Source organism: Schistocerca cancellata, chromosome 5 (genome assembly GCF_023864275.1).
Source record: "Schistocerca cancellata isolate TAMUIC-IGC-003103 chromosome 5, iqSchCanc2.1, whole genome shotgun sequence".
NCBI lineage: Eukaryota > Metazoa > Arthropoda > Insecta > Orthoptera > Acrididae > Schistocerca > Schistocerca cancellata.
In genome coordinates this window covers 326629934-326652056 of record NC_064630.1, presented here as the reverse complement: position 1 = coordinate 326652056, position 22123 = coordinate 326629934, and positions in this window count along the sequence as shown.

Here is a 22123-nt window from a genome sequence, read left to right as displayed (position 1 = left end):
GTGTCTCGAATTAAGAAATTCTAATAATGTTAAATTTATTTTGTTATTAACAAATACCCAAACACTGGCCCTCTCACTAGACCTCAAATGAAGAAACTTACATAATTAATAATACTACTACTAACAATAATAATAATAAAAGTAATTTACAACAAACACCCACACCCTCGTCCTATCCCTAGCCCTCGAGTGACATGACTTAAGGTAATTACAATAAAATCAATTTTACGAACTTCCAGCATGCATTTTGTCGTTAACACATAGCCACACACTGAACCTCTCCCTACGGTGAACAGCTCAAGAATGAAGCCACCCACTCAAGTTCTCTATTTATAAAAACAGGGAGGAAGGGGGTGCCTGAACTGTGTGGCCCAGGGAGAAGAGGTATGTGGGTAGGAGACGGAGAGAGGGGGTGGGGGTTCTCCTGGATGACGTTGAATGTACCACAGCATGTGCCTGTGATTCCGAATGGGGAGGAGGTGTTTGATAAACTTGAACACGCGTATAATTAGCCACAGCGTATAACTTGATATTGGAAGTCCTTATCAGTGACCTTGAGATAAGATTGTGATCGTGGCCAGAATCCCTCCTTGATAACTATTATCTCTTTAAATCAAGTTATCTGTCCCTTTAAATCACCTAATCTGAATTAGTCCTTTTAAATCCCTTTATTTTGAGATAACTGTTCCTTTAAATCTAGAAGTGACCCTCGATAACTACTGACATTAAACCGCCGTCTTCCTTCCTTCAGATGAACAAACCATCGCATGGTAGGTATTTCCAGAATGACGATGACGTACTTTTGTGGTGAAACGTTTCCTAAACAGAATATTACATCATAGGTCTGAGCCCAGTCGCTCATCGATAGCATTGGAGTGTGAATTATAGAGGAAGCGTAACACAATCAGCCAGTTTCAAGGCCGCAATTTCATTTAATTCTTTTGTTTTCAAAGTGACAGTTTGAATTTCATGGATACCCCTCGTAGTATGTGATTTGAACTTTAGTTTGTGTTATCTGTTGTTACGATTGTTTCAGAAACTGATTAGCTTGTCAGCAGATTGGGTTATCTCGTAGGAGCTCTACGAAGAATTTTGTGTTCAAGTGCATGGCTATGACGGTTCCGAGATTTCCAAGCTTTCTTAAAAGCATCGCGCAGTCTGCAGTAAACGTTACCTGTGGCAGGGAACGCCTGTGACTTGCTACAGTCACACTGCAATTCCATGGCCGTTAGGAAAGCATTCCACTCGTATCCCGAGAGCAGCGCTCAACAGCCAACGCACTGGGCGACAATGTGGCGTTGTTTCCGCAGAAACGTTCCTTGTCCAGAGGAGGCAATGCCCGATTCACACTCGAAATCCTCGGCGTCGAGGTCTTCGTTGAAGAAGGCGAGCACGAGGAAGCTTCTGGCCAGGCCGTCAATCTGCGACATGGACAACGCGCTCATGCGGCAGGTCTGTCCTTATTCCAACCACTTTTATAGTAACTATGCTGGCGGTCCAAGCTACACGAACGACGGGTCCGTTCTAGAGTGCAATTTCAGTTCTCGGCTTTGGGTCACGACGTCATGTGTGACATCACGAGTTTACGATACGAAGGATGTAAAAGGCCTGCATGGACGGTCTGTTATTAAATGTTATCTCTGGTTGTCTTAGTAACTGGCGAAAGCTGTGCTGTTTATTCCGAACATGTCACGATTTCTTAGGAAGTGATAAGGGAGGAACCTAAGATAACAACCTACAGTTGCGAGTGAAACGAGCAGTTACCATATTTACAACCTTTATTCTCAGAAATATTTGGCAGTTTTTTTTCGAATAGGGCACGATTTCATTTAAGATTTACTTCGTTGGTATCGTTCTACACTCCTGGAAATTGAAATAAGAAAACCGTGAATTCATTGTCCCAGGAAGGGGAAACTTTATTGACACATTCCTGGGGTCAGATACATCACATGATCACATTGACAGAACCACAGGGACATAGACACAGGCAACAGAGCATGCACAATGTCGGCACTAGTACAGTGTATATCCACCTTTCGCAGCAATGCAGGCTGCTATTCTCCCATGGAGACGATCGTAGAGATGCTGGATGTAGTCCTGTGGAACGGCTTGCCATGCCATTTCCACCTGGCGCCTCAGTTGGACCAGCGTTCGTGCTGGACGTAAAGACCGCGTGAGACGACGCTTCATCCAATCCCAAACATGCTCAATGGGGGACAGATCCGGAGATCTTGCTGGCCAGGGTAGTTGACTTACACCTTCTAGAGCACGTTGGGTGGCACGGGATACATGCGGACGTGCATTGTCCTGTTGGAACAGCAAGTTTCCTTGCCGGTCTAGGAATGGTAGAACGATGGGTTCGATGACGGTTTGGATGTACCGTGCACTATTCAGTGTCCCCTCGACGATCACCAGTGGTGTACGGCCAGTGTAGGAGATCGCTCCCCACACCATGATGCCGGGTGTTGGCCCTGTGTGCCTCGGTCGTATGCAGTCCTGATTGTGGCGCTCACCTGCACGGCGCCAAACACGCATACGACCATCATTGGCACCAAGGCAGAAGCGACTCTCATCGCTGAAGACGACACGTCTCCATTCGTCCCTCCATTCACGCCTGTCGCGACACCACTGGAGGCGGGCTGCACGATGTTGGGGCGTGAGCGGAAGACGGCCTAACGGTGTGCGGGACCGTAGCCCAGCTTCATGGAGACGGTTGCGAATGGTCCTCGCCGATACCCCACGAGCAACAGTGTCCCTAATTTGCTGGGAAGTGGCGGTGCGGTCCCCTACGGCACTGCGTAGGATCCTACGGTCTTGGCGTGCATCCGTGCGTCGCTGCGGTCCGGTCCCAGGTCGACGGGCACGTGCACCTTCCGCCGACCACTGGCGACAACATCGATGTACTGTGGAGACCTCACGCCCCACGTGTTGAGCAATTCGGCGGTACGTCCACCCGGCCTCCCGCATGCCCACTATACGCTCTCGCTCAAAGTCCGTCAACTGCACATACGGTTCACGTCCACGCTGTCGCGGCATGCTACCAGTGTTAAAGACTGCGATGGAGCTCCGTATGCCACGGCAAACTGGCTGACACTGACGGCGGCGGTGCACAAATGCTGCGCAGCTAGCGCCATTCGACGGTCAACACCGCGGTTCCTGGTGTGTCCGCTGTGCCGTGCGTGTGATCATTGCTTGTACAGCCCTCTCGCAGTGTCCGGAGCAAGTATGGTGGGTCTGACACACCGGTGTCAATGTGTTCTTTTTTCCATTTCCAGGAGTGTATTTTAGCGCAAAATTTCAAATCAAGTTGTCGATTCCACGGTTCGTAATTTTTCGTGATTTCTCATCAATTGTGCAGCGCAATTTCTATTAGGATTTAAAATTTTTGTTACCACTCTTGTCTTCTTTAGCTAGTTACGTTAGAACCTCGCTAATCCGACGTTGATTGTCCGACCATGCCATTTCCGGTGGTTGATTGTTAACCGTTGGCAGGTGCCGTAGCTCGCTCAGTTTCAGTATGAAATAACTTGTTTCTAACTCGACCAATAGGTGTTATTGTGCACTGATAGTGACAGTGTTCCTCTTACCTATTAAAGTGTGTATGACTAAATTACGGGATCAACTAAACGTAAGAATGTGACGCTGTCTTTTGGGCAGAAAACTAGAAGTGCTTATAAGGCGAGTTTCTTCAAAACATTGAAAATGAAGTAGGGGTTTGGGTAACGACTGTTAACGACTACAAAAAAATCAGGAAAACTCTTGAAGGCCGTGCAATGATGACTAATGACGAGAAAGAACTGAAAATGCGCAATACTTTTAATAACCCTTAAAGTGAAATGACAGATAATTCTTTGTGGGTGTGGTTTGAGAAAGAGAGAAGAAAAAGGACTCCGTCATCTGGGGCAACCATAAAACAAAAGGCACAGATTTTGTATGAAAAATTAGAGAGAGACAATCAAAATGGAAACTTTATAGCTAGTGAAAAGAAAAAATGTGGAAAAAGGACACGGCATTCGAAATGTAGCTAATTAATTCCAGCAAGTTGCTGTCTGCTGGCGAAACAACAGCCAATGAATTTGTTCCGAAATTTGAAAACTTATGTACAGAGCTTGAGCTGATCCCTGTTCTATAACATACTCGAGTCTAACGAACTACACTACTGGGCATTAAAATTGCTACACCAAGAAGAAATGCAGATGATAAACGGGTATTCATTGGACAAATATATTATACTAGAACTGACATGTGATTACATTTTCACGCAGTTTGGTTGCATAGATCCTGAGAAATCAGTACCCAGAACAACCACCTCTGGCCGTAATAACGGCCTTGATACGCCTGGGTATTGAGTCAAACAGAGCTTGGATGGCGTGTACAGGTACAGCTGCCCATGCAACTTCAACACGATACTACAGTTCATCAAGAGTAGTGACTGACGTATTGTGCCGAGCCAGTTGCTCGGCCACCAGACGTTTTCAATTGGTGAGAGATCTGGAGAATGAGCCGGCCAGGGCAGGAGTCGAACATTTTCTGTATCCAGAAAGGACCGTACAGGACCTGCAAAATGCGGTCGTGCATTATCCTGCTGAAATGTAGGGTTTTGCAGGGATCGAATGAAGGGTAGAAGCCGGCCGGAATGGCCAAGCGGTTCTAGGCGCTACAGTCTGGAACCGCGCGACCGCTACGGTCGCAGGTTCGAATCCTGCCTCGGGCATGGATGTGTGTGATGTCCTTAGGTTAGTTAGGTTTAAGTAGTTCTAAGTTCTAGGGGACTGATGACCACAGCAGTTAAGTCCCATAGTGCTCAGAGCCATTTGAACCATTGAAGGGTAGAGCCACGGGTCGTAACACATCTGAAATGTAACGTCCACTGTTCAAAGTACCGTCAATGCGAACAAGAGGTGACCGAGACGTGTAACCAATGGCTCCCCATACCACCACGCCGGGTGATACGCCAGTATGGCGATGATGAATACACGCTTCCAATTTCATTGCGACCACCATGATGCTGTAAACAGAACCTGGATTCATCAGAAAAAATGACGTTTTGCCTTTCGTGCACCCAGGTTCGTCGTTGAGTACACCATCGCAGGCGCTCCTGTCTGTGATGCAGCGTCAAGGGTAACCGCAGCCATGGTCTACGAGCTGATAGTCCATGCTGCTGCGAACGTCGTCGAACTGTTCGTGCAGATGGTTGCTGTCTTGCAAGCGTCCCCATCTGTTGACTCAGGGATCGAGACGTGGCTGCACGATCCGTTACAGCCGTGCGGATAAGATGCCTGCCATCTCGACTGCTAGTGATACGAGGCCGTTGGGATCCAGTACGGCGTTCCGTATTACCCTCCTGAACCCACCAATTCCATATTCTGCTATCAGTCATTGTATCTCGACCACCGCGATCAGCAATGTCGCGATACGATAAACAGCAATCGCGATAGGCTAAAATCCGACCTTTATCAAAGTCGGAAACGTGATGGTATGCATTTCTCCTCCTTACACGAGGAATCACAACAACGTTTCACCAGGCAACGCCGGTCAACTGCTGTTTGTGTGTGAGAAATCGGTTGGAAACTTTCCTCATGTCAGTACGTTGTAGGTGTCGCCACCGGCGCCAACCTTGTGTAAATGCTCTGAAAAGCTAATCATTTGCATATCACAGCATCTTCTTCCTGTCTGTTATTTTCGCGTCTGTAGCACGTCATCTTCGTGGTGTAGCAATTTTAATGGCCAGTAGTGTATATTAAAGCCAGATTGTGGAGATGGAGAGGGCATAAAAAATACCACCATAATAGAGCGTTTCTGGAGTCTGAGGTACGAGTAACTCATTTAAGTTTCTGGTGAACCGACCAAATCTCTGTGTTATATCAGTATTTCCTGAAGCTGCTACAATCCTAGACCATATTTCAGTAATTCTTAAGGCCTGGAAAGGAAGCGGGTCGGCGGCAGAGTTCTCCATGCTCCATGGCCAGTAGTGTATATAATACTCTCTATAAGGACTCTTGCTGTACAAAATAATTCAGCGCGTGTCAATTCAGTACTGTAATACGGTATGTATAGTTGTTAAGTTTTCACTAGCAGTTACAATACCTTACCATACGATACATACGTATTTTATAGTACAGACAGTACTGTACATTACACTTTCACGTGAGGGCTTTTAGTGTGCTGATATTTTGTTTTTGATTTGTTACTGCTGTAACGCGAACGCAAATTGGTCTTAAACGATCACTGTCGCCCCCCGGATCACGTGACAATTCCAGCTGAATGTTGACAACAAGAGTAGAACGGAATGTTTTCTCCAGAGATATTTCTACTCTGTAACGTTTGTAAGGAATGCTGCTTCTTCCAAAAAAGTCGTGATGTGTGAGGGTGTGATTTGGATGGAACCTGAGAAACTAGAAGAAATTATATCTTTATTTTCTTCCCCACAAATATTCTAATCGTATCATGATGTATGAGGGTTGGTTTGAATGGAACCTGATAGCGCAGCTTAAATTTTTGGTACAGAAAAGGATCAGGTGTATTCTCATAGAAACAATCAGCGTCTGTATTTTTTCCCTCAAAAATATTTGCATGTTTCTTTCCATATTTGCCATGATTTCCGAGAGGAAGGTTAGGAAGAAACTTAAGAGCACAAATTAACTGATTTGATTGAAACGTTTAGTCCTTATAATTGTCATGTTCTTTCTTACAGTTACTTGGCTGCGTTTATAATGTGGCATGTTTTTTGAGGGTGAGGTTAGCCAAGCACTTGTGTGTATAATTCAATTGTCGTGAGTGAAACAAGTAGTAATATTATTTATAATTCTGGTTTTCACAAATATTTGGCTGTTTCCTACGAATGTGACGTCGTGAGGGCGCTGCCTACATGAAACATTGTTCTTATAGAGGTCTCGTTGTGGTTGTTACCGATAGCTCACTCTTATGGTGGATGTTTGTTTTTGTGTTGTGGTTTTGTAGTAATGGATCGGTTGAATGGCATGGAGCCTTTGGGATTTGTTGGTCAGTTATCTGATTTCGGTTTTTGACCTGTTAATTTTCGTTATTTATTTATTTATTGAGTCCTTTGATCATATGTAGTACAGTGTACAGGATGATATTAGACTTATTACTAAGTTCAAAATGATACAATATTTAAATAATCATTTTTCAACAATTTCAATAGTTGTAGTTCTTACAATGATACAATGTTGCAAATTACAGTAGTTTTAGTTCTTAACAGTTGTTCTGGTCCAAGTATTCCTTTACTGAGTAGAAACAGTAGTACTGTAGATATTCTCTGACAGAGCTTTCAAAAGCACTAATATTTTGTAAGCATTTTATACTATTTGATAGTCTTTATATTTTATTTGAGTATTATAATCATGTATATCTTTGTTTTTTAAAGTATTATCAACACTTCCAATCATGTACTTCTTTATGTACATTAGTGTGTCAACAATAAACATACACAGTAGAGGTAGTATATTCAGTGCTTTAAAGATTGGTTTGCAGGACTATCGAGCACCACTCCCTGTCATAATCCTAATGGTTCTTTTTTGTATTCTGGAAGTCCCTTGAGATGCTGGGGAATTTCCACCGAATATGAGTCCATACTTGAGATGGGCATTGAAGTACGCATAATAGGCACACAATAGTGCCTGTTCATTTATGCATTCTTTATCGTTTGAGAACCCTAAGAAGATAGCAGCCTGTGCTCAGATTGGCATTAATTTGTTCTATGTGTTTGTCCCATTTTAAGTCTCTTTGTATCCAGATACCGAAAAATTTTGTAACCTCATCATTTGCAATAGGGTGTTGATTGATTTTTATTTCTAGATATATCAATGTGGTATTTTGGTGGTTATGGAAATTTAAGGCTACTGTTTTGTTATAGTTTATTATCAGCTGATTTTCTGCTGTCCAATTACTTAGATGTTTTGTAACTGTTAACTTCTTCTTGTATATCTTCATTTTTTGCTGCTTTTACCAGTATTGTTGTGTCGTCAGCAAACAGTATTACTTTGTGGGAATCAATATGTATATCCAAATCATTGATATAGAACAAGAAAAGTAGGGGTCCCATTACCGACCCTTGCGGTACCCTGTAAGTGATTGGGCTTTCTGATGATACATATTCTGTGATTATTCGTGCTTTATCATCTATATGTCTGATGGATCCTTTTTGTTTACAGTCGCTGAGAAATGAACGAATCCAATCATTTGCCAACCCCCTAATTCCATAGTGCTCTAGCTTCTTCAATAGGGTTTTGTGGTTTACCATATCAAAGGCTTTGGTTAGGTCCAAAAATATACCTGTTGTTTGTTGTTTTTCATCTATTTTTTTTAATACAGTAGATATGCATTCATAGATTGCTGTCTCCGTTGATTTCTTGCTTCTAAAGCCATGTTGAGTATTAGATAGTACACTATTTTTGTTTACAAACTTTAACAACTTACTACACATAATTTTTTCTATTACTTTTGAGAAACAGGATGTTAATGCACTGGGACGATAATTTATTACTTCATCTTTGTCACCAGCTTTGAAAATAGGGATGACTTTTGATGTTTTTAGTTGATCTGGAAAGATGCCTGACTCTAGGGAACAGTTGCATAAGTGATTAAGGGGGTCAATTATTAGTCTGATTCCCTTTTTAAAAAGTATTTTCCTTCGGCTTATTCTGGAGGACCTCGTGTGTTATTTTTTGATTAAGTCACCGTTTTGCAGGGATGTGTCCGTTATTCTTGTCTTCGTTTTAGCTATATAGGTCAAGCGAAATATTCGACTCCAATTGTGCGTTTTTTCCTTCTTTTTATTCGATTTATTCTACAGAAATTCATGAGCATGATTTTCCTATTTCTGGTTGCTTTAGAATAATCTTGGCTTTATTAACCTCGTTTTTTGTTATGTTCCCACCCGAAACCTCCCATCCTCACGGTTGTCACGTTAATTTCATTTTACTGGCTGACTGAAATGCTTCGCGTGTTTTTTTATGTTTTCCACCGTTATGGTCTACTTTTGGTCGCTATATTCAAGGACGTTGTAGTAACCTTTTCTAATGTTTTGTCTTCGCTAGTGTACAGTGAGGCATGAACGTTCCGTACTATGGCAGTTTTAAGCCATTTTAATAGAGTTGCTCTTTGGTTTACGTTTCTGTTAGTTATTCTAAGCCTTACATTGTGCATGCAATCATGTCTGTGCAGGTGTAAGCTGTTATCGAGTATATGTGTGAATAAATATGTTGTTTTCTCCGTTACCTCCATATTTGGCGACGCTGACCGACTACGATACGTCCACGCAGGCTTAGGCGTTTCGCTCAGTTTCGCAACATTGATGCCTGTAACTTCCGCGTTTGCCGCAGCTCGCTCGTTCCCACACGAAAATGTACGATTCACCAGTCACAAACGAAACAGCAGCCAACAATGAAATTAACAGGGTGACGATTAAACTCCCACCATTCTGGCAACAAAATTCTCTATTATGGTTTGTTCAGCTAGAAAGTCAGTTCGTCCTTGCACAAATATCGGCGGATGAGACTAAATACAGCTATGTGGTCGCAGCGCTCACGGAGGATCTGGCAACAGGTCTTGGATATAACGGCCACGCCACCGGATACCGAACGGTATGCATGGATTAAAAACGCATTGCTCAGCGCTTGTCGCAGTCAGAAGCAAAATGGCCAGAGAACCTTTTGCACACTGAAGAGCTCGGAGATGGCACGCCGCACAGCTTCTGACTTTTAGGAACAGTGGCAAGTAACACTGCAAGTGAAGTGCTATGGAATAGATAGAAGATTATCGGCAGACACCGAAAAAATACTCATAGTATGTGCGGGCGATTTAAACACACTGACACAAACTGCTGACAGTTTAATTGAAATGTATCCTGCATCAAATGTCTAAAAATTGACGCCGCAACGAGAAAATGCGCCCATGGTGACGCTAGCTTCCCTGTAATGTCAACTGGCGGAACTGACCACACCTGCATTACAAACAACGCACAACCGTCAACAACCGCGCCGCCAACAGTCACGAGGCCGTAATCGATCACCGTTTGCACAGATCCTGTGTTGGTATCGCAGGAAGTTTGGTAATGATGCGCCAAAGTGTACGCCATCTTACAAGTGGAAGTGAGAATCAAATACTTTAGCAGCGACAACAACTTCTATTGCAAACACATGCCGACTTTTTGTGACGGACCGCGATACAAAACTACAATACCTGAGCGATACGGGGGCAAAAGTTATGGTGTACACAGCAAACCGCCTACCACGGCGGAACTGTGACGATTGCCTTTTATTCGCCGCTAATGACGCTAAGATTAGAACGCACGGTCGAGTAACATTATTCCTTAATCTGCGGCTACAGCGTGTGTTTGAATGGCGATTTACAGTGGTAGATACACCGGGGAAAGTGTTGTGTCAGCCCATTAGCACAGTCACAGGCGGTACACCGTACATATAGATACTGGATGGATACCCTGAGATCACTCAACAATCGCCCAATCTCCCACCGTTCAAGCACACAACCAACCGTTCACCAGATTTTGGCCACATCAGGGCCGTCACTCACGCTCGGCGCAGACGTTCGACACCTGAAAAGCTAAAGGCGGGAAAACAGGACTTACGCATCGTGCTGATACAAAGTATGTACAACGTTTCTAGAAGCAGTTGAGCAGCCCATAGCAGTTGGGCAGCCCCGATTCACGTCGTGCCTAAAAAGGACAATGGATGGCGTCCCTGCGGTGACTATCACCAACTCAATGCAAAGACCATCCCTGACCGGTACGAGGTCCCACACACAGAAGGCTTTTCTCCAAATGTTCGTGGTAAGACGATATTTTCTACCACTGACCTAGTCTGAGCATATGATCAGATCCCTGCAGCTACGGAAGACATTCCCACAACAGCAGTGACGACGTCATTTGGCCTGCTTCAGTTCATTAGGACGCCATTCGGATTGTGTAAGGCAGCTCAGAGTTTTATGGACGAGGTGACAAAAGATTAAAGTTTTGCTGTGTGTACAGAGACGATTTGTTGGTAATGTTCTCATAAGATGAGGAGCAGTTATGGCATCTGACACAAGTGGCCGATTGCCTACACACATGGGGACTAGTAATTAATCGTATCAAGTGTATTTTTGGTGAGAATGAGGTGTACTGCCTAGGATATTTGGTCAACGCACAGAGTATTCAAACAAAAAAGTAGAGGCCATAAGCAAATACATCCATCTTATCAGTCAGAGAACCACGATGGACCCTAGGAGTAGTAAACTTCTACCAACTGTTCATTCACAACTGAGCACTGACAACTGCACTGTTGAACTAACTACTTAAGGGCACACTGAAGCCTAACCACAGAGTGCTTTGGACTAGTGAGGCAGATGCCACATGTCGGGCTGTGAAAAAAGCTGTAGCAGAAGCCGCCCTAGCAGCACACACTGTCGCACATGCCCCACTTGCGCTTGTGGTTGATGCTTCGTCAACTGCTACTGGTGCTGCACTTCAGCAACAAATTGATCAATCTATAGTCATAAGTTGTCGCCATCTCAGCAACTTTGGAAAGCATATGACGCAAGAAGTAGGGCAAAGGGAGAGCTGGTGCATTTTGTTAGTGTGGGTTGCCTATGTCAGGTGCAGATATGCACTCAGGGGCAAACCTATTGTTCTCCTTTGATTGAAATGTCATTAACCTATAGTTCTCCTTTGATTGACAGGTCCTTAACCTATCGATCTCCTAAAAGGATCCTTCCTATTCATTAACAGGTCCTTAACCTATTGATCCCCCACATCCTCTCCCTCCCCCCACCCCCCACGCCTCAGGAAACCTCCCCATCGTTGCTACAGGTACATTTTCAGGTCTGAGTTATTGGAATAGCCCCTCTCACTATTATCAGTTTGATTAACTACTTAATTAAATTGATAACTTAATTAACATCTCTCCTCTGGTGAACGCCTCCCCTCCCACCCTCCCTCCCGTAAATTGGTGGGAAAAAGTCGCAGTTGATTGGTCATTTGGGGGAATTCGATTGTAGTTCCATCCAGTGTGTTCACCATGAGGTCTGGAGTCCAGTTGACTTAGTGCACAGTACTGCCACCAGAGGGTGATGTCGTCCCTTCCATGACATAATCCAAGATGGTGGTCAGGGGGGGGGGGCAGGGGAGGGAATTGCAGAAAAAGGACTCAGCCTGTGCTGGGCTGCTGGAGAGAGGAAGGAGTGTACTTTATTTATTTTGGAACAATTTGTTCAGGGATGGATTTCATGTAATTCATTTATTACACTGAGACAAAACACTCTCTCTGATGTGCTTGTGGTGGCAATACACAGCCTACAGACCTGCAGACCACTCGTCAATCACCGAAAAAATGTAGTACACTTATGTACAGACATGCAAATAACTCGTAAATTGTCAAAATAATGCATGTAAAGGGCTCTGCAAACGCACTTGCCAATGGTCAACTGTCGAAATCATGCACTGCACTGCCTGCACACCTGTTCACAAAATAATGCAACAGATACGAAAACAACTCGTAAATCGTCAAAAGATAATGCATGTGTAATGCTATTCAAATGTGCTCACAATGCTTAAACAGCCAAAAATAATACAGTGCACAAACACTCATTGCACGTAAAAAAAACCCTTTTGAACTATTGTCAATCGTGACGTGTCAGCGAACTGCCTCCCTACAAAACTTCAAGGTGTGCACGCCATGCGGCACTCTCATGCAGTCCCATATGCAAGATGCCTCTCGACTGCACGCGCATGTTTACCATTCCTGGTGCGACACCTCTCTACCTGTGAATACTCATGGCAGATCGCACAATAGAAATCTGTTCCAATGCTTCCCAGAATAGCACAGGGTGCATTGTTCCAAATGGGACATGCGAGCTGCATCTAGCCGTGCATGCATTTGCCTGCCCAACACGGCTGACGCATCGTTGTGAAATGTTTGCATAGCAACTCACCATCACAGGTGCGTCTAAAAAGTTCTCAATGTTATACTGACGTCACATGGCTATGTAAACAAGAGTCAAGTCGACCTCTCGGAAATTGTAAACTGTTGAAGAAGTACTTAATGGTCGCTTTTGTAGGAGCTTTAGTGATGTCTCAGCTTGTCCACATGGAAATTTTTGAAATAACAGAACCTGTTTACGAAAATAGCCCAGAATAATATCGAATGAATTCCTCCTGATGGTCCTAATGTGGCACACCATCCAGAACGTTTTTCACTTCCTTGAAATCGTTAAGTCCTGCTTTTAACAAGCATCTCCAAAACACCAACGTTCTCACCACTACGTAGAGGCTCCTATGCCCCAGCACAAAGGTTGCTTTTTGAATGAATGGAGCATTCTGATTGGCTCTTACTGAATTTACCCGCCAAATTACTGATGTTTGCATTATTTTTTGAACATGTGTGCAGGCTGTGCAGTGCATGATTTCGACAGTTGATGAGTAGCAAGCTTGTTTGCAGAGCCTTTTACATGCATTATTTTGACAATTTACGAGTTGTTTGCATGTCTGTACATCTGTGTACTGCATTCTTTCGGTGATTTACGAGTAGTTTGCAGGTCTGTAGGCTGTGTGTTACGACCTCAAGCTCGTCAGAGCAAGTTTTTTTATCAGTGTAATAAATGAACTATGTAAAATCCATCCCTAAATAAATTGTTCCAAAATAAATAAAGTACACTGCTTCCTCTCTCCAGCAGCCCAGCACAGGCTGAGTCCTTTTCCTGCAATTCCCCCCCCCCCCCCCAAACTTGCCATCTTGGATCACGTAACAGAAGGGGCGACAGTGCCTGCTGGTGGTGGAACTGTGCACTAAGTCAGTTTGACTCCAGACCTCATGGTGAACACACTGGATGGAGCTACAATCGGATTCCCTCCAAGTTACCGATCAACTGAGTCTTTTTCTCGTCGATTTTCGGGAGTGAAGTTGAGAGGGGAGGGGTTCACCAGAGGTGGAGATGATCATTAAGTGATCAATTTAATTAAGTGGTTAATCAAATTGATAAGAATGAGAGGGGCTATTCCAATAACTCACACCTGAATGTGTACCTGTAGCAGTAAGGGGGAGGTATCCTGAGGGTTGGGGGAGTGGGGGGTGGGGGAGGGGGCAGGGGGACAATAGGTTAAGGACCTGTCAATCAAAGGAGAACAATACATTAATGATATGTAAATCAAAGGAGAACAATAAGTTTGCCTCTGAGTGCATACCTGCCCCTGATGCAGGCAAGCTGCACTAACAAAATGCGCCATCTCTCTCTTTGTCCTACTACTCACGCATTACAAGGGCGACAGTTCACCATCGATATGGATAATAAGCCGCTTACCTACGCCTTTAAGGTAAAGCCGGAGAAAGCATCGCCTAGACAGCTGCAACTCTTAGATTACATCAGCCAGTTCACAAAGTAAGGGAAGCTAAATGTTCCAGCTGATGCACCTTCACGTGGTAACAATGAATGCGGTAGCAGATGACACTTGGAAGTCTCCACATGACTCCCATAACAGTCCAATACTGTTTGCTTCTCTACAAGCTGAAGGCTGTCCCCACCAAAAATACATCGTTCTTACATTCTAGAGATATAATTTGACTCAGCTTGACCACTCGCCATTCTAAACTAATATATTATGACAATATTTAAGTAAAGAAATGTTATAAGCATTCAGTCACTCTCAAACCATTCACAACAAATATAAGTAAAGATCTATCCATAAATAAACCAGTATTTTTGCGCAACTGTGCTCATGATAAAAGACAACAAAATTGTCGTCAACCGTTGTTCAAACAATTATTCAGGCCTGCTCGTCGGAAGCGTGTTTTGGCACTCAGTTAAAACATGCGATTGAGCACTTCTTAAATTACCATGATTTTGTATTATCAGTTGTCATTAATATTCAAATAAAGTTACTGGCGAAATAGTAAATTAATCATAAATAAATACACAAGTATGACAAAATGTGAGTTACACATTCTGTATTCATTTGCTGTGCATTGTGGAGTGTATAACGTTCTGACAAAATTTGCTTAATGACAAGATATAAAAAACGTAATAAGTCAAGAAATAAAATAGTTACAGATATGTAGCTTTCAGAGATGATAGTTATAGAACAATACTATCATCTGGAATACCTTATGTCGAAATCGCATGAAGTATTTAAAAGTAGTTAATTCAGAGGTTCATTATTGAAAATGTTTATTAGATGTGAGATATTAACTTCTTTAGTTTTAAAATTATTGAAATAGTGTTGTGTCATTGGATCTGCCTCATTTTTCTGAGATCGCAGATATATTCTGATTTACTTTAATACTTGACTGTGAATAACAAGGGATTCTCAAAGAGCTGTAAGAAGCCATATTTCAGCTTGTCTGACACTCCGCCATTTTTGGCGCGTTTGTTACACAAAGTCCATGCGAGCTACACCTGTCGAAATTGGCAGCTTTGGGATTTTCTCGTCGATGCTGCTCATCTTTGTACACGGACTCGCATGTACCGGTCGCCTAGCCGGACTTGCTGCAGTGTGCCCTCAGCCCTGGGTCCACTGACATTCAGCTGTACAATTATTTCGTCTTACCTCTTACCATAACTGGGCGGCTGACTAGTTCGTCTACACAGGCGCAACGTTACTGAGGGAATACTAACAGAGGACTTGGCGAACCGTAACTCATATTTCAACAAATGGAGACTGAATCCCAGAACCAGTACGAGTGAAGTTTCTGCGACTCACCTTAAAAAAAAAAAAAAAAACAAGCTAACACTGACCTCAAGGTGCAATTTGATGGCAGTATTCTCCATCACAACAAACACCCCAAGTGTCTTGACTTCCCTCTCGACTACACTCTGTCCTATAAAAAAATGTGGAAAACATATCATCCGAGATAAAAAAAAAAACTCGCAGCTACATTATTCAAAAGCTGTGTGGCACAACCTGGGAAGGGAGGGGGGGAGGCTTCAATGGAGACTGCGTTGCGTACATCGGATCTTGCAATGGTTTTTTTAGTCTGCAGAGTATTGTTCTTCATTGTGGTGTAATAGTTGTCTACCAGCCTCATTGATGCACGGCTCAACAACAAGTTCTGTATGATTACTGGTACAATCCTACCAACTCCTGCCTACTGGCTTTCCCTACTAAGCAATATCTACACCCCACAGATTCACAGAACTAAGACAGTGCTTAGAGATTACCACAATATACAAGAGAATAAGGAACAACATATTCATCATGACATAACTATTTTATGAGGAAATAGGCTTTGTTCGAGGCACCATCACTACTGTATACTAAACGGTTAGCTACAAGTAACACCAAAATAAGAGATCTCTGGATCAAGAACTGCCAACACATCGGAAATTACCAAAAACGGGAACGGTTTGAGAAATACAAATTGAGCTTTGGGATTTACCCAGTGATACTGTGGGCAACGAATTTGACAGGAAACTGTAGGTCAAATTAAATTGAATCCACTCTGTATGTGGCTCACTCTATAAATGGGTCATTGTGGAGTCTCCAAGTTGTGACTGTCATGCACTGAAACAATCTATCAGATATATATGAGAGGAATGCATCCCGTGATGCTGTCAGGGTACATGGAATGATTTTATGAATGCCAGTGTCGTAGCAGTGGAAAGAATTAGAAACTTAGACATTAATATTTAGTAGTGTTATTTTCGTTTTATGCAAACACATTCATTACATGTTGTGAACGTACTGCGTGTATGTGCCATACAAATGATGATGTTGTTGTTGTTGTTGATGATGATGATGATGATGCCCAGTTCAAGAACATTTCTCCTCACAAGAAATATATCATTTTGTACCCCTCCCCATCCCACAGACTTTAACTGCCTTTCCTTGGGCTCTTGGTAAGGCTTCTAAAAGTACATGTAAATCTAGTATTGTGGAAATATTTTTTTTTCTTGTTAAATGAGAACTACGTAGACATTCCTCCGCAACAGAAGTAATTTTATGAATCTTGTTCCAGCATTAAATATTAAAAGAACAAACGAGGTTTCATATCTATTAGACCTTTCAAAGCTTTTATTAATAGTAGAACAAAGTAGACTTTTGCATTGTGCTAGCTTCAATAATATGTACTTGCTGTCTATTACGCCAAATGTAAAAAAAATGAAAATTGAATATTTATCTTCCATTTCAGTAAAGGAACCTTTTAAGTGGCATAATTTACAAATTATTTCATTTTCTATCACAAAAAGTGGAATAAAAAAATAACACGTTATTTTGTGTTGATGTTTTAAAGATGTGATACTTTTTTCATGTGTAATTTGTATGTTACAGTGAAGAAAACTCAGCAATATACAGTTACACTTTAGAAAATTTCACATCAAAGCAGTTGAAAAGTGATAGTTATGGTAACTGAAACGGAAAACATAAATTTTTATTTGATTCGACAGGGAAATATTCTATTAATAATGTAATGTAGGGGAAAGTCGTATAAATTGTACTGCCATTCAAATTATGTCATAATACAGTATGTCATAATACAGTATATATAGCAAAATATCCGCATATGGACACCGTATGTTGGACAAAACAATACCTGACAGTGACCAATGATCCTGTCTTTCAATGCAGATGCACACCATGCCAGATATCTCTTATGGAAGTCAGTGGCTGCAAGTAAGGAGTTTATGGGTAGGTACCGCTACGTCAGTAGTGAGTAACAGGCTGGGAATTTGAATTGGAAGGGGAGCGGACTCCGATGTCTGAAGCCCTTATGGCTGCTGCTAGCGCACAGGTGGTAATGCGACTTCTAGTCATGCTCCGGCACAAATTTTCACTTGTTTCCATTGCTACATGGCAATGACCAAATGCGGCTAACGTCATTAAAACCTTTGAACGATTGTGTATTACGTTGAATGTAGCTGTTGCATGTGACAAGTTAGAAAGACTGTAAATAAATTTGATGTAGAATGGTTGAAGTTTATTTTGTACTCCGAGGAAGTAAATATTTTTTTTGTGCAGCTAAGCGTCTTCAGTTGCACAGATACATAAAGTCTGTTTATGATTTATATAGCACATAACTATACTCATTCAATGATTATACAGCATAGAAAAATTTAAAATCACCTTAGCCGTGGTGCAGTAAAAAGTAAGTTTAAAAAGTATGACGTCGTCTTATAAATTGTGGCAGTACATTTTAAAGTAATGTTCACTATAAATTTTTTAAGAGTTGATCCAATAACTTATATAAAGTTCTACTCTTGTACATATTGTCTGGTATGACCTTAGCTAGAGATAATAGTGTAATCATGCTTTGTTTGGCTTGACACACTACTAGGCGTTGCCTTTGAAGCCACTTGCAGCATGATTACAACCGAACAGCTGACAAATCGCTTTGCACAAACCCTGACCGCAATATTAGTCACAAGAGGACTGTTCAGTTGTTAGGAGAGTCATGTGGCAGGGCTGCTTCCATACAAAATCTTCTCAATGGCTTCTCAAAAACTGGAATATGACTGTTAGATCCACATGTTTTTCGGGTTTCAGACTTCATGGCGACGAAATGTAATCCGTCATCAGAAGCTAGAAATCAGGAAGGAGAAATAAGTGCACAGAGAAGTCAAGAACTCTGAGGAAAATAAAAACAAACTAACGGAAATTATACACTCCTGAATCAATAAACTACCACAAAACAAACCTGTAGTAGGAGAGTTTCAGTAGGCCCGCAAGATGTATCATCTATCCCTACTCCATAAAAAATAAGGCGAAGCAGAGCAACATCACCTGATACTGGGATCACTGGTAGTCCCTAAAAATTAACCCTTCTCGACAAAGACTCCGAGAGAAACAAAAGCAGGCTTGACAAAACTAAAAGTGACGATAGAAAAAGTGGCGTATATCTTCAAGCTGGTTCCTCAAATGTTGTGTATGGTTCCATACCAGGTATGCAAACATAAGTCTGAAGAAAAAAAATTATTTTATTGTAATAAGCTGCGAAACTGAGTGAGTAACTACCGTTGAAACTGTTCCATGTAAATTCTAAACTAGACTAATATTTTACATAATGAATACGTATTATTGGTTCAAATTTGTTTGTTAATGTCTTAAAAATTAAGAGAAGTATTTATCATCACCACCAAATCTACGTATTTCTTGCTATAGTTAAGAAAAATTTTAGTGGTACAGTTTATAATACCAGTTGTACAATTTAAAATACCATCTTATAAACGGCACTACTTTGCATTTCCACACCTTACGTGTTATACACTACTGGGCATTAAAATTGCTACACCAAGAAGAAATGCAGATCATACACGGGTATTCATTGGACAAATATATTATACTAGAACTGACATGTGACTACATTTTCACGCAATTTGGGTGCATAGATCCTGAGAAATCAGTACCCAGAACAACCACCTCTGGCCATAATAACGGCCTTGATACGCCTCGGCATTGAGTCAAACAGAGCTTGGATTGCGTGTACAGCTACAGCTGCCCATGTAGCTTCAAGACGATACCACAGTTCATCAAGAGGAGTGACTGGCGCATTGTGACGAGCCAGTTGCTAGGCCACCATTGACTAGACGTTTTCAATTGGTGAGAGATCTGGAGAACGTGCTGGCCAGGACAGCAGTCGAACATTTTCTGTATCCAGAAAGGCACGTACAGGACCTGCAACATGCGGTCGTGCATTATCCTGCTGAAATGTAGGGTTTGGCAGGGATCGAATGAAGGGCAGAGCCACGGGTCGTAACACATCTGAAACGTAACGTCCACTGTTCAATGTGCCGTCAGTGCGAACAAGAGGTGACCGAGACGTGTAACCAATGACACCCCATACCATCACGCAAGGTGATACGCCAGTATGGCAATGACGAATATACGCTTCCAATGTGCGTTCACCGCGATGTCGCCAAACACGGATGCGACCATCATGATGCTGTAAACAGAACCTGGATTCATCAGAAAAAAATGACGTTTTGCCATTCGTGCACCCGGGTTCGTCGTTCAGTAGTCTACCGCAGGCGCTCCTGTCTGTGATGCAGCGTCAAGGGTAACCGCAGCCATGGTCTACGAGCTGATAGTCCATGCTGCTGCAAACGTCGTGGAACTGTTCGTACAGATGGTTGTTGTCTTGCAAACGTCCCCATCTGTTGACTCAGGGATCGAGACGTGGTTGCACGATCCGTTACAGCCATGCGGATAAGATGCCTGTCATCTTGACTGCTAGTGATACGAGGCCGTTGGGATCCAGCACGGCGTTCCGTATTACCCTCCTGAACCGACCGATTCCATATTCTGCTAACAGTCATTGGATCTCAACCAACGCGAGCAGAAATGTCGCGATAGTATAAACCGCAATCGCGATAGGCTACAATTCGACCTTTATCAAAGTCAGAAACGTGGTGGTACGCATTTCTCCTCCTTACACGAAGTATCAGAACAACGTTTCACCAGACAACGCCGGTCAGCTGGTGTTTGTGTAAGAGAAATCGGTTGGAAACTTTCCTCATGTTAGCACGTTGTAGGTGTCGCCACCGGCGCCAACCTTGTGTGAATGCTCTGAAAAGCTGATCATTTGCATATCACAGCGTATATCCTGTCGGTTAAATTTCGCGTCTGTAGCACGTCATCTTCGTGGTGTAGCAATTTTAATGGCCAGTAGTGTATCTTCTAAACCACAGGACTTTTTTTCGAAATTTTGGCATATGTATCTGAGAGAATGGGCCACACGTTATCATGACATTTAGATAAAGTGTATTAAATTTCAGTAAAACCACATAAATGCTGAAAGTGGTACAATTTATAAGACATTATACTGTAGTTCCCACAGTTCTACAGTAAACGTACCGACAATGTTTCCATTGAATAAAAACATTGTATTGTACTGAAATTCTTATAGCATTTAACTGAGTGAAATCGTTCATAATAGATTCTGAAACCATTGACTTCGACTGATTAATGTGGTACAGTGGTTAGCATACTTGCATTCGTAGTCCAGTCAGATGGTAGTCTGAAGTGGAAAGTTCAGGTGTAATTGTTTTTAATGGTTAATTTTATGTTTTCTGGTGTGCTGAACACTAATCTGGAGTTGTCCAACAAAAATTTTCCTCGCAAATATGAGAAATTACCCGTACTGGGTGACTGTGGTGCGTCGTCGACAGTTAGCGGAGGGCGCAGAGGGCTGTGACCGTGGCCGAGACTGGTGGCTGGAGCTGTGCTCGGACGCGAACTGTCGGTGGTACTGTCACTTCCTGGAGTGACACGGGAGAAGACAGTTCTGGGAGGAGCCAAGTCCGAGGGTCTCGAGTAGCTGGTGTCTGGGGTGATACTAGACGAGACCACTGAGACCACATGAGGCGACAGCGAGCACTGGTGTGGCTGGCGTGTGGAAAACAACATGGTGGAGGCCCGTTTGCTGCCCTTCCTGGTCGGTTGGACAGCATTGCAGTGGAGGCGATGGACGGCTTCGGCAGACAATCAGGAGCACAACCTGGATGCTTTTACATTTAATGGTAGCATCATGGTGACCCTGTATTTGAGGCTTTGCACCGCGTTGTGCGAGAATGTGCACAAATTGTAGCCACTTGTGAACAACTTCCTGAACAGAATTCCGGCAGTGCTGAGTTCTTTGTGTTTATGGCACATGGGACGTGCAGCAGTGTGTGTTATGCGAAAGAACAGACCTAATTGTATGGGTGGGTGTGATTAACCAAATTAAATGAAAGTTAATTGTCAGGAATTTTTACGCTATCACTGTGAATCAATTGTTTGTTCAGTGTCTTCAAGAACTGATTCTACACTGAACTCGGGTGACTAAACGACTGACTCACTCATGTAGATTAAGATTTTGTTTTGTATTGCGTTATGTGACTGAATTGTCATATATGTGATTAGATAACTACTTATTTAGACACAAGGGTGGGTAGGCTGGTAGTGTTATTGGTAATGGTGTCTTAGTTGTCGGTTGAAATAGTAGACCAAGGTGTAGTTAGAGTGTATATCTCTGCTTTTAAGTAAGTTTAAGTATTATCTGGCTTCGTAAGTTTTTCAGTTGTTATGTATGGTGGGGGCAGAGTGCCCAAAGTTCTAAACTGTTACGTCGTTGCCTGGTTGCACAGTTGTACGCCCAGATTGCATTTGTTATATATTTGACTTTTTCTGTTGCTATAAAAG